Genomic DNA, 14,603 nt, shown 5'->3' on the forward strand with positions numbered 1-14,603 from the left:
AAAGATGAGGAGATGATAAGGAAATTTAGTTTCTAATTACAGTTCTCTGCCAGATTAAAGGAAGGAACTGTGTCCTTTTACTCTTTCAGCACTTTGCAGATCAGCACAGGCAACATCTACTTTTTGTTCATTTTATCAGCAGCTTTTTGTTATGATTTCTCAGGAAGGAAATAAATATGTTATGTAAATTAGGCCTAGGGTTTGTGTCATGTTTCTTTCAGGCTCTGTAAACTATTTTAAAAGTAGTAGCTTATCTCTCAGTGGCAGAACTGCTCTTAGCAGTTCAATACAGCAGTAGCTTCCCAAAGTCAGTAAGATGAATATAAGTAAGACCTAGCACGAAACCTGACATCCTGGCTTAGTCACTGGAAGTTTAGGCAGGAGAAATCTTCAGTGATGAAACTAAAGCTGTTAAGCCTCAACTGCAAAGTCGTAATTTTTGTACAGAAGTCATATACAGTCTAAAGTTTGAAAAACTGTCAGCACTAGAATTATGGGACCACTCACTGTCTCTGGTTACAAGTTAAATGAAATTTTCAGAGTTAGTAAAAAAGTACAGTGCGTGTAATCTGTGTCTTACTTTGCCCTAGAGAATCAACAGCGATGACCATAGTATGCATTCTAATGCAATAAAATTATAAAAGATTTTCAAGAAACAGTGTTTTAATTGGTCTGTGTGTTTGCCTGCTGTGAGATTAATATAGAATCAGGTGCAGTAGTGGATTTCAAAAGGCGTCAAATATTTTTAGAATTAAAATTTTAGCATTAGCATTTTACTGCCAGGAGAGGTATAGCTAGATAAGCTTCTAAATGCCAGCTGATTTACTGCAGAGTCCATGTGAGGAGTTCCCTCACCTGCACACAAAACAGTTCACAGAATACTCTTTGCAGTCTAAAAGTTGGTGGCCATTTCCCTGTTTCTACAGCTATTGAGGCAAAGAAATGACACTTCCAGGATAAGAAAGTTTAATAAATAGATTCTCTGTGTCATTGCCCTCTTACACATGTGCTCACAATGTCTGCTATTCATACTTGTTGCGGTTCAGAGAATTATCTTGAGATGTTAATCAGTTTTGTATATTTTACTTATTTCCTTGAAATGTGTAAATGATTACCTAGTTTACGTGGGAAACAACTGGTAATTGAACTTAATTGTATCAGATTTTCTTTTGCTTTGGCTCATGCATCAAGAAGTCTTTTGTTGCTATAGTTTTTGAATTTCTTTATTTTTTATGTCTCCATTTGGAATATTTTTTTCTCTGTAATTGTGTGCAGTATACATTATTAAAAAAAAAAAAAAAAAAAAAAAAAAAACAAATACTGATGCAGATGAATTTTCACCAGTGACTACTTTTTAATTTCAAAAGTACAATAATAATATTTTAGGCATAATACTTTTTTATTATCTTTGCCTTTTTTATATGTATCTATACAGAACTTAATATTTATTTTTTTTAAACTGTGATGCATAATTTCTTAATAGCCCTATATTGCTTTTACCTCTGCAATCAGGGTTGCTGGTATTGCAGAGAAAGACTTGTGGCCATGATCTGAAAAAAATTTTCCACTCTCACTTAGGGTTTTCATAAAATATTTTGTTTCAGCAGACAAATTCTGAGAACTTTATCACATTTCAAATTTATCTAAATAATTGTTTAAACAGCTAAAACTGTAGAATTTTTGTTCTTTTTTAATTATCTGGCCCCAAGGCTAAGGTTAGTGAATAAGGCAATAATCATGATAAAAGAAACCCAAACAACACCCAAATATTAAAAAAAAAAAAAAAAAAAAAAAAAAAAAAAAAAAAAAAAGGCTAGAAGAATTCTGAAATGTTCAAATTAATAATTAAAGAATGGCAAAATCAACATAAAGACACCAACAAAATCTAGTGTAGCTTACTGAGATATAAGTTATTTGTTAAGCGTATGGGGAAAGTGAAGATCTTTGTTCTTCACGTGCTTTTGTTATTGTTAGAAGAAATAGCTGATAAATTCAGAGCTTGCTTTTCTGAAACTCTTCTTTTAGAGGATCTGTCAAAATGCTTTTCATGTTTGTCACTGACTTTCATTTCGCCTCCTCCCTGCCTCAGGACACAGCTCTATGTAGGAGCTATTTAATAGTTTCATGCAATATTCTAAAAATTCTAATCCGCAAGATAATGTCTGAATTTGGGATAATGTTTTGAGATACCCTCGGTGAATTATTTTCTGTTTGCCTCTCACGTATGTTTGAAAAATACTTCCTGACTTTTGTTTGACCATCGAATTCCTCCTCTTTGCAGTCCTTTCCCCGATCACGCTCCCGGCCGCGGAGCGAGGCTGGCTCGCACAGCCTGTCTTGGAGCTCCCCCTGCTGTGGAATGCCGCTGAGATTGTTCTGCTTGGTTAACTATAGCTAACAATACAGCCTTGTCTAACAGCTCTTTCTTCTTTGAAATTTAGCCTCTCTTTCGCATATGTGCAAGCTGAGTCGGATCAAGCAATTTGTTCCCAGCCACCTAATAAATAACTCATATGAATGGTTGTCTAAAATATATAGGCGGAACTTGCAGTCAGTGCAAGATTTCAATGAAGGTTTCAGTGAAGATTTCAAGAAGTTGTTTTACAAGGCTGAATTAATTAGATTCCAAACTCTTTAAGTTTCACAATATGTTAATTTTGTGTGCTTATAATTTAAAACCAAGTGTTAAACAGTACCAACACAGTTTCTCCTTGCAAGCCTGCATCACTTCATAGTAACATGGGTCCCTATTAGTCTTTTCGTGATGCCTAGTCCAGTATGTACTTTAAACAGTGAAAGGAAATTTTCTCTAACTACCTTTGGTACCTAACCTAAACATCTGGTAATAAGCATGATCTGTGAGAAAGCAAAAAATATTTTCTGTCTGAAGAGAAAGACATAAAACAATTCCATTTATTTTCTGTTCCAAAATCATGCTGATTTATATGCTAAATATTTCCTACTTTTCTTATCCTGATAATATATTTTCTGAAAATATTGGTATTTTAATTGATGCTATGCATATTTCCATAATATATTTGTGAGAAGCAATCAAGAAGCAAAGAAATTTAATTTTATGCTCCTCTTTCAGCAGCCTTTCCAGGAAGAAAATTCATAGAAAAATCAGTTCATTATTCAGCTGGTGGACATTTTTTGGTATTAGACTAATAGATATTGCTAAATGCCTGATGAGCTCTCTTCCCTTCAGGGTTTGCCAGAATGACTAGACTTCCTGTTTTGTAAAAACGTATATTAACCCACCAGACTGAGAAATCAGCGACTGTACCAAGGCAAAAAAAAAAAAAAAAAAAAAAAAAAAAAAAAAAAAAAAAAGTTTTATCTCTGGAGGGAAGTAGAAGGCTATATCCTTGGTAATGCATGGAGCTGAATGGCTGAAACTATGATACTGACTGTTTTTCAGAAGAATTTTGCAACAGTAAGTCCTGTAAGTTTCTTAACTGATGCAGCAGAGCAAAGATTTATGCTCTTATAAAGAAGAAAGAAGGATTAAATATTGAAATAAAACCATTCAACTTTAATTTGTGAAATAATAGTTTATGCTTTATACAGTATTGTTTGCAGATTCCCTAAAGTTTCCTATAATTTCGGGATTATGTTATGTCAGGAACAGGGAGACACCAGTGCTCTGAGCTCAAGAATTGTATTGAGATAAGCAGAAGCTGCTGACTACCTTTGAGCCTAATATGTATTAACAAACAGACACTTTATGCAAAAATATTCAACTTTTCAGATGCCCTGAGAACTCACACCCATCTTTATTACAAAGTTTATATTCAAGCTGAAACATTTTGATTGAGGAACACAAATACATATTTCAAACATTGTACATGAATTGCGGTGAAGACAGCATTTGAGTATAAAGTCTAAACTAGAAACTAATCAGTGTAGAAGCTTCATAAAGTGAAAGGATGCACAGAGGACTGGAGATCCAAGAAATTGAGAGAGTTTTTACGAGACTGTAGGTGAATCATCTTAGCAATTCACTTTACATTGTACCAGATGAAAGCTGTCAGCCTATCAATATTAAGGAAATAAATGGATTTAATTAATAGTTTTTTTTCTTTCAATAACATAACAGGCAGAACAGAAATCAACTTGCGAAAAAACCCCAAAAATTAGAAAATTGCAAAAAATAATATGTACTGATTAAATGAAGGAGTTTAACCAATTTTACTTCTCCAGCAAAGAATTGAAAGGTAGTCCAGTGGCAGCACAGACATATGGATAAGAGCACAATAGTTTAATAAGGAAAGATATACATTACAAAAATATTAGAAGTTTAAATGACTGATAGATGAAGCTAGAAAATTAACTTCAGAAACAATATAAAAATTTTAAATAGAATATTTAAATAGATATTTCACAAATAATTTACCAACATTTGCACAGATTCTTCTACAGCACATTTTAGAGATATGTTCTGTTTCATACAGGATTAATTTATTTTGATTTAACAATCTCCCTTATTCAATGAGTTGGATTAGGTGATCACAGCAGTTTTAGCTTCACAATTTCTAATGCAATTTTTGTTGCTTAAAGTACAACCTGCATGTCTGTCATCATCTTTTATTCCACATACTCATGTGGTACACATGAGTAATGCCAAGGCAACTGTGAGATCTCATGTAACAATTGTCTAAAATGAAAGAAACTCATTTAGACATTACTCTGACTATGCATTCATTATGACGAGTGAAAACTATTGTAAAGGCAAAGTAGAAAAACACAACTGATCATGACATCTATTAAATATATAATAATTTAGGTGCTCATTTTCTTGTGTATTGATAGTCCCCAACACATTGGTAAACTTTAAAGATCCTACTTTGGAAAATAAAAAATAACAAGTAAAAGCTGTCCTAGTAGCACAGTGCTGTTGTTAATTCTCAGAAAAAGATGTCTTGGAAGATTTGATGACCTGAAAACATTCATAAAGTTGCTACTACACTAGTAAGATACACTTAATTCAGTACGTATGCAGTTTTTGTGGTAAGGAAATGGCTATTTCCCCACCACTTCCCAAAAACCCTCTAAATTAACAAAATGCTATAATGCTTTGGAATCATCCCCAAGGCCTTTTGAATCACACTAAGTGTTAGGACCCTGTCCCTCTGAGCTGTAGCAATCCATCTGCTGAAGTGTGGCAGAGTTAAAAAATTTCAATGCTTCAAGATGTGCTGCTGATTGAGGAAGTCCTGTTGTTTTGTAGAATATGCTCATGCCACTTTTGTTTTCTAGCTCTGACATATTTTGTGAGATATTGCATTAGAAATGAAGCATAGTTTTACATTATAAGAACAAATTCTGTTATCATAAAAGACTAAATCATCTATTGATGTGTTTTCAGTGGGGGTGTTCACCTAGATGCAGATAATTTGGTTCAATGTCATAGTTCAGATTTATTCTTTTCTACTTCTCAACATCACCTCCTGGTAGGACTGGAATATGTAAGAAAGAAAAAGAAAAGATAGCTTTGTTACTTGGATCTGATTGTATTATTTCCTGCTGTGACAATCTATGGTTTGTGATGAAAGTCTGTTAACATTGTTAACTTTAAGGAGAGAAAAAAAATCTTCCTTTATTGAAAAGGAAAAGTAGCAAGCAAATAAAATTACTTGGGCATGTTTATTTGGTCATTAGCAGGTTATTTTCATCTTCTGTGACTGAGAAAAATATTGCCAGAGAAGACCAAAATGCTTTTTACAGAATTATAAGCTAAGGGTTTTGGAACACTATGAAAATACTTCTAGTCATAAATATTTACTATTTTCTATTTACTTATAGAACAAATTAGATATGCAACTGATAAAATTATTTAATAGAAATACTTGGGTATGGAACTTATTAATTTTACTGATGTATGTTTATTTTTTATGACAGGCAATCTAAACTATGGGCTTAAAAATGCTTTGTGATCATAGTGTTATTTAAAACAATATTATTTTTCATATGGATGTACTTATGGAAATAATAGTTTCTTTGTCCTTTTGTTCAGGATTTTAAGAATTAAATTAAATTTATAGTTTGTTTATTTCTCTGTAAATTAATTTTGTTGCAAAGCAAAGGAGATTAAAATCCCTTTGTAATTGTATACATATGGCCTTATAATGGAAAGACCTACAAAACCTTAAATGTAAATACACTCTAGTGTATTTAACTCATCTGGGATATTTTAGAATGAAATAATATAACAGCAAAATATATAACACCTGCAACATATTTAGTTAGTATAAAAATATTTCAAAACATATTCAGGAAATATCTAAATAATCAATTATCAGATTTATTAGTGGAGTTAAATATAGAACATCATGTGTAAAGTGGGCTTATTTTGTAAAGTATTATTGGCCAATTTCTGGAAGAAATCCTAAATTAACTTGCCGTTACAAACGTCTTCCAAACTTGAAATTATTAGAATAAATAATACTGGTTCTAAAGCTTTAAATATAAGCACCGTGGCTCTGTTGCAGCAGAGGAATAGTGTAGGACCCTTCATGTCTACAGCATTTTCTTATTTAGGATGCTCTCCTTTGTTTGTAAAGGTATCCTCATCTGCAGGCACAAATATTTGCACCTGAGCACAATATGTGGCACATCAATAAATGAGATCTGTTTTCTACCAAGTTATTAATAATAGATGCAGTGCTCTTGTTTATTTTTAAACTGAGAAAATGAAGCGGTTTTGCAGGAGAGTTTTGGGAAAGATTTCCTCATAGTAAAAGACCGTTTTCTTCCATATCCCTGATCAGCAGTGGTGGGCAGCAGGATGCTGTTCTGGGTTGCACATTCAGCCATTGAAGCAAATTGGTTGTGAGGTTTCACATGTTGGACGGGCAGTGAGGGACAGGACTGGGCCAGTTCCTGGAGAGGGAGAAGCCCTCTTCCCAAGCCTGAGAAGAGCAGGCATAGCTGCTTGGTGTACCCACAGCCCTGGCAGCATCTTGGTCTACTATTTCCTAATGGCATTGAAAAGTTTGAAAACATCATTTACTCTCTGTTTGCAATTCCTGCTCTGACTGCTGGAGCCAGAAATGGATGCAGTTATTGTTGTGGTGGGGAATAGTTAAGCTATGATTTCTCTAGGGGCTGAGTAATGATATCAATTTCTGGTTCTTTTTCTGCATTTGTCTTTTTACTCTGTGGCTTTGTGTTAATGACTAAATGGAACCTGGGCTCATCTTTTCTTCTGTTTTTGTTTTTTTACAGTGCTGGGGAACTGGTTTTGTTTCCTAGAAAAAAAATGCAGTGAGATAATCATATGCAGGTATATTCCTTTGGCTCGAGGAAAATGCAGTTAAACATCTGCAGGTCAGGTTTCTTCACCTCTTGTTTAGGTGCTCAGAGAAATAGGAGTGGGCTATTGGAAAACAAGAAACTTGTAGGAAACCTGTCATGATAAGAATACAGAGTTTACTTTGGTCCAGCTTTATTGTTTAGATTTGGACTTTGATTTGTTGTCATTGCAAGTAACTGACTACTAAATCTTGACTGTACAGGTAAGAAAAATCTTTCTACCTGTGGTTGCATCCCATTGTAAACAGTCTAAGTGAGTTGTTCCACTGAGCCACAGGTAGTTATGGTAAAGAGCTTTTTTCTTCAAAGCATCCTCTTCAGCTCATCTTCAGAGTATCATTATTTCTGTGTGTATGGCTAAGCAGGATCAACCTTCTGCATTCTACAGCTCATAATAGGACTGCAACATTTATAAATATCCTATCATCTATAGGATATATCTATAGGATATATTTATATTTATGGCAAAATAGAATTTTAATGGAAAGTCATAATTTGTAATTTGTATTTTTGCAAACAGGACTTCAAAACTTTTATATTATTGGAATGCTGTTCTACTTTATACAAGTATTTAAAGGTGTTATTTTTTTTGTATGTTAGCAATCATGGAAGTCTTTTTCTATTTGCCCTTAATGCTGAGGCATGTGAATAAGGAGAGTGGGGGGGAAGAGAAGAGAATGGGAGAGAAGGGTGTTGTTTCCTTGGCAACAGGCACTCTGCTGCTCAGGGCACAGGTGACATCTGTCTTAAAGGCTGTTTAACAAAGCATTGAGGAAAGTATGAAAGAAAGCATAGAATTTCTGTGGCAAGAGAAGGATTTTCTCAATCAATCCCAAATAACTCCAAACATTTCCAAAAAAGTCTCAGCTGATTTGGTTGTGAATTTGAATTAAAGTTAATAGGAAATAAACATTTATGTTTATTACTCAAAAAAAAAAAAAGTCAGGAAAAATATCCTAGAAATTAGTGAATTCTAGTAATCATGATCCTGATATTGTGAACTTATAATGGTCAGCTTTAAGTTGGAAATAGTTGGAAATAATTTTGGAGAGATGGGACCCTCACAGATGTCAAAAGCTAGCTAAGCTAATTACAGCTTTTTAGGCAACCTGGCATCACTGGCACTGGGAAGGCTGAAAGCAATTTGGAAGTCATCTTCTGTGGACCACATAAGGAGCACATTGTGCATTTAATTTTCTGCAATGTAAAGGTAACCTGAGAGTCAGTGTAAAAAGAAGAATGTATAATATACTTATGTGATTTTGAATCTATATTCTGTTCTGAATTTTCACAATTACTGATTCACAAATTCTGCTAAGATTCTGTTCTGACTTTGCTATTCTTCCATTAGACATAACTTCGGAGGAATGAAATCTGTGTTCATTAACTTCTTGCCAATTAAGTTAAACATCCTTTAAAACTTTGCTTTTTGACAAAATTGTCTTCAATTAGTTGTTAAGATACAATAGTTTTAAAATGAAACTTGAATTTTTAATTTATGTCTGGAATTGCAGCAGTTATATCAGAAAAATACATGGCAAATGTGGTAGATGTAGGTAGTGTGTGCATATTGCAAAAATAGCTAACACCAATGAAAATAAAATAAATGTCAATTTAATAGAAAATTGTATTATTTTATCAAATATTTTCAAAGACAGTGTGCTTGATTTTTCAGTTTGGAAGCACTATTTTTTTCAAAGTGTTCAGAAAAGCAGAGAACTGGAGCAAATAATATTTGATTTATTGGTGAGAACTTGGAAAGTAAAGACAGCACTGAAGGAGTTATGACTCAGCCTAGATATTAAAAGAAAAAAAATCTGGGATAGGGTTAGTGAAACAATGAAAATGTTGCCCAGAGAGATGGTGGATGTCCTTTTCCTGGAAACATGTAAGATAAAGCTGGACAGGCCTCTGAGTAACCTGATCTAGTGGAAGGTGCCCCTGCTCATGGCCAGGGGGATGGCATTGGATGACCTTTAAGCGTCCCTTTCAACCTGAAGGATTCTACTCCCTATTCTGTGATTCTGTGATTCTGTAATACAGGTGTATATCCAGACAGAGGTGGTCCAGCCAAAACATGTACATCCAGTTGCAGGATCATGGCTCTTCCCAACAAACACTGAAATTTCCTCTATATTGTAAGGCAACTTTAGATTACTAGTTCTTAGTTTTGATCTGGTGCTAGATAGCATGAATCACGCACCAACATAGTTGGTTCAGCTAGGACTTGTGAGAAGCAGTTGTGCTGTAGGTGTCTTTTATTTCCTAAGTGTTTACAGCATTGCATTCACCTCTTTGTCCCTTTTTAACATATTTACGCGAAGTGCTTTCTCACTGGTTACGGACAATAAAACAGTAGTTTCTAATGTAAAACTTCCTTATCCTACCTCTGTAAATATTATTGAGAAAAGGATACAGGCATTATTAAAATAGCTGTTAATTGGAAAACATGATGTCTGTGGAGGTGGTTGGTACTAGCATAATCGTATCATCCATACCTTCTGAAGTAGAGGACCTTTTTGTGTTCTTTCCCTTTAACAAATATAATGCTGTTTCTGTTATCTTGATTCTATGTCGCTGATATCATCAGCCATTTTTCCTAACTTCTGAGAATAACACAAGATTTTCATTGCCATAGCAACTTTTGAAATCCTTGAAATATGGTATATCACATGTTCTTTTCTTTGGAATGAAGTCCTGCAAAATATATTGGAAATTTCATATTGGTTGCTAGACTTACTGCTAGTCATGTAGTTATGCACAAAGTAATATACAATCTTAAAAAAAAAAGAGCTATGAGATTAGGTTATTGTGTATTTATTAGAATACGTGTATTTATTTTCCAGAGATATGTTTTTTCATTGAAATGCTTGAAGACTATTGGAATTACAACTTCCATACCCACTCTTTAAATATATGGAAAGTTGTGGCGAGGGGAATTGCAGTGGTGAAGAAGGCAGAGCAGCAGGAGATAGAAGGCAATTCAATACTACAACTTCTCTAAGATCCTTTAATTAATATCTTTGAAACATATTTTCTTCTCTAGCCATCATGATTTTCAACTATGTGATTCAGAAGCCTAAATAACGCTCAAATGGAAGCACATTAAGGTATGCCCGTAATTAAGTTTCAAATAAATAGGAGTGTAAATTTTGTATTCATAGGTGAAACCTCATCACTGCTTTATCTTACCTGGTAGGCCTGGGAAACAGACTTTCCTAAAAGGCCTAATCTCCCTTGCATCATAGCTGTTGCAGCAAGCAGGATTATCAACCAGATAATCCAGCAATCAGGATTATCAACCAGAACTGCAACTCTCTGTTGACTCCATGTGACTTCATACAGTCACACAGGATCCCTGTGGGACCTGAAGGGACCTGAAAGAAGTGGTTTTACACAAAACTAAGCACAGGGAAGTATACAAAAGACAGGAAGTGTTTGTGAGGAAGAAAGAAAACAGTATTGGGTGATAGAAATACTGCTGTAGTCAGTAAATAGCATTTTCTTTTCATGATGAATACTCATACAACATTAGCACATACATGCCCCCTCTGTTGGCAGTTCCTCTATCTGTCGATGTTATGCTGTCATAAACTAAAAGCAGAAACATGCAAAGATGACTTTCTCTGCCTAATGTCTGCCATTAGCATCTGAGAAACATTATTTTCAGAGTGGACATCTTTGATCTCCTTTACTAAGAAGAGCAAATCAAAGAGTAGAAGGACAGCTAATGCTCAGTGTGTTGTGGCAGTGCCATATATCAGTCAGTTTTCAAATATTCATTATCCAAGCATTTTTATTCTGCAGTCTAGTGAGAAGCAAATTATACTTCTTCATCTGGTTTCTACAAAAAAGGCTGAGAGGATTTTAATATATTTGGGGGGAGAAACTAAAATTGCTCCAGATTTCTTCTTGTCATTTAATTCTTCCTCCAGCTGTGGCTTTAATTAGGTTCTGCAACAGCACCACTGAGAAACTATCCTTCAATGCCAACATTTGAACATTATAAATGTATATGCTCTTGCATGTAAAAAACATAGGTTTAAAAAGATGGAACTTTCTAAAGTTGTATGTAAATTTGGACTTTATGATTATTTTGGCTGCAATATTTAAACTATCAGAAAATTTCATCTAAGTGATAGCAGAAGCTCCTCCTTTCCATCCTCCATCTGCTGGTATATACAAATATCAACATACAAATACTGACTGCCAAGTGCTTCCTGGATGTGTCTTTCTCATATGGCATTAGGGGGCATGTCTGACTGACAAAATAAATAATGGTAGACAAACATTATATCCGTGAATGGCTGGGATCCTCACCACATGTCTTAGGAAGACATTCCTCCATTCAACTCTCACCTGTTTCCTACTGTCAATGGAAAAGTTCTTTGATGGCTCCATTAATAGTCTGAAGTGCCTGAGATAAAAGCCAGTCTAGCAGACAATCTAATAAGCCCCACTGAGGAAGTTAACACATTAACTGGGCTAATAAGTCCCACTGAGAATGAGAACACATTAACTTGGGCTTGACTCTGTCCAATACAATTACACAGCACAGCTTTCTAGTTTTTCCTGCGCCTAGGTTTGCTAGCAGAAGCTTTGAGACTGCCCAGAACCCAGCAGGGTATGAATAGTTGCTGCTGTAGTTCAACAAGTAAAGCTACAACTCCTTGTCAGAAGCTGGTATCCTTAGAAGGTCTGGTTATTTGAAAATCATGAATGTTCTAGCTCTATACATAACAGTTATAGCCTCCTTAGCTAAATTAAAACTCAACCAGTTGCTCTTACCCTTTTTCTGGTTAAATGACATATAAAATCTTCTTCACTTTCTAAGAACGGCTTTGCAGCTCTTTTATCACTGAAGCAAGCATGAGGAAAGAGGGAGAGAGATTGTGCTATTTTAGCATAGCATACAGGGATGTGCATCATATTTTGATCCTCTGGGTCTGAAGAAGTATCTAAATCTATTTGCACTGCTTGTCAAAGTTAGCTGTACTCTACACCACTACAACATACTGCATTAATGTGTTAAAACAGAAAAAAAACCCCCCACTTTCAAATGAGGATTTTTTGCTGCTGCTGATCTTTCTTTTGGCCTTAATGTGAAAATATTCCTTGTGGCATTTGTCACAGGTATTTTCTTATAATCTTATTACTTCTGCTGTCCCCTAAGGGCAAAAGAATAGATGTAATGAGAGCAAAAGAGATGTCTTAAAAGCCTGTTTTGACAAACAGTGAAAATGTAAGTCAACCTACAGATGTTAAATATGGAAGTGTCAGTTGTCAGGTTTTCCTGACTATAAATACTTTTAGCCTTCATGTACTGAGAAATTTAGTTAATAATATTCATTCCTTCAGCCACGTAAGGTCTTTTTCAGCCTCCTTCTGCTGAGTGCTGTACCAATTCCAGAAACAATTCCACTCCTGTTTGTTTTTTTTTTTCCCTAGGAGTTATGTCCACTATAAACTTCAGTTTTGTAAGAGCTCTAATTTAAGCCTAATAAAAGGCTTTTTTGTCACACTTTTCTTCTAGAATTTTGTTACTAATTTCCATTACTAAATTATTAAGAAAACTATTAAATGTAGAAAAAACCCGGTGTTTTTAATAAAATAAAATGTCAGCATTTGTAGCAATTCATCATACACACACAATTGCTATCATGACAATTTATAGAACCTTTAAAAAAGAACTTTCCCCCTCTGCTATTCTCACCCAGTCATGGATTGACATCTGGATTGTATTGTGCTTGAAGTCTCATGAATTGTGTCTAGCTGGCAATACCAGGAGGAGGTAGATATGAGGTCTGGAGAGTCCAGATGTTAGGCTTGTCAACAACAGCAGTGGTGAGTGTGGTATTTGCTGAGAGAAGGAGAATCAAAAATAGGGCTGGAAAATGATGAACAGGAAAGCATAGAGGGAAGGGTTTTACAGTAGCAATGGCTTCTAATCCATGTAAAATTCACTTTTATTACCTTGTATTCTTCATGAGACTCTTCAGTGTCACTTCTGGATGAAGCTTTCAGACATTTGTTAATTATATTTTCATAGTACTTCTGCTGAAAGTATAACATGTTGTAAATTCAGTAGTACTGAATAATAGGAAATTTATTTCTTTTGTTTTAAGTTTTTTACTTTTGGAGAGCTTTATCTGGCCAGGAGTTTCTGTGCATATGTAACTGAGATGACAGCATGCATGTTTTTAGATGACTGAAGATGACATTTTTTAAAACACTAATTATTTACTGTTTATTGTAAGCACAATTTGGATTAATTACTAAAGAGAAACACTGCCCTGAGAACTAACTGATAAAAATCCTATTTGCTGTCTAGTCATATTTGATATGCAGAGCATTTTAATATCCTCTTACATAGTCCTTCCTAAAACTCAAGCAATTTTTATAAACTTTTTCCAGTTTGTGACATGAATATTTTTGATGGAATTAAATAGCAAAGAAACTTTAGTGATCTTAAAATTCCTTCAAATTTCAATTTTAGTCTGTCTAAAATTTGTTGTATCTGTATGCACAGTGACTGAAAAACTGCTTTTTCTATGAAGGTATAGGAACTCAAAGTTTACTTGCATGTTTTGGTATTAGTAAATACAGTTATATTCAATAATTCTAAAGTAAAACTAATTTTAAATTCAACTGCACAAAATATATATACTGGAAGCTAATGACTGTGGCTGGTAATTAAAATTAAAACTTTTATTCTGCTGTCCACAGAAAGATATAAATATTTTGTACAGAAGCTGTCAAAAATAAGTGCTGTATTAAATTTTAAGTATTACAACAAAGAAGATTCTTAACAAAATTCTGAAAGATTTTTGAATATCCAAAGAAACATAGTGTCCTATATGTGTATTTATGTGCTAACATCACATTAATCGTGCATTAATTAATAATTGAAATACCCCAGGAGAAACAATAATTTTTTCTAGGGCTTCTGTAAGTATTTTTATATGCTACTGATATAAGTAAAAATTGTAAGCTTCCATATTCTAATAATTTCTTTCTTAATGTTCTGTTTTCTAGGTAAGTACTGTCTTTTTCTTCCTACCATTCATCTCTGCCTTCTCGAAGTTCAGTGAAAGAGGTAAAAATCAAGACAACAAAAATGAAGGTCTGTTTGGTAAGAATTTACTTTGGTTTACATGCTTATCTACTTTTTTCTTTTTATAATTGAAGCAATGCACCCATTACAGGGATTAGTTTGTGCAGAATCGGTGAGAGAACCCGCTAAGAGGAGCAGTTCATGAAATGCTGGTGGCCCTGCCAGACTGCCCAGG

At 34.3% G+C, this 14,603-nt stretch overlaps 1 protein-coding gene across 4 annotated transcripts in view; it reads left to right on the forward strand.

Annotated features, from left to right (window-relative positions):
• PDE4D (phosphodiesterase 4D) overlaps positions 1-14,603 on the forward strand; it is a 306,758-nt gene that overhangs the window by 98,791 nt on the left and 193,364 nt on the right. Inside the window, exon 3 of one of the 4 annotated variants that reach the window (XM_041470898.1) lies at positions 10,361-10,424. The exons of the other annotated variants lie outside the window; for them this stretch is intronic. The gene's annotated coding sequence lies outside the window, so the exon portion shown is untranslated. The remainder of the gene's footprint in view (positions 1-10,360; positions 10,425-14,603) is intronic. 4 annotated transcript variants of the gene reach the window in all.

This window comes from Pyrgilauda ruficollis, unplaced genomic scaffold (genome assembly GCF_017590135.1).
Source record: "Pyrgilauda ruficollis isolate IOZ18807 unplaced genomic scaffold, ASM1759013v1 scaffold25, whole genome shotgun sequence".
Lineage (NCBI taxonomy): Eukaryota > Metazoa > Chordata > Aves > Passeriformes > Passeridae > Pyrgilauda > Pyrgilauda ruficollis.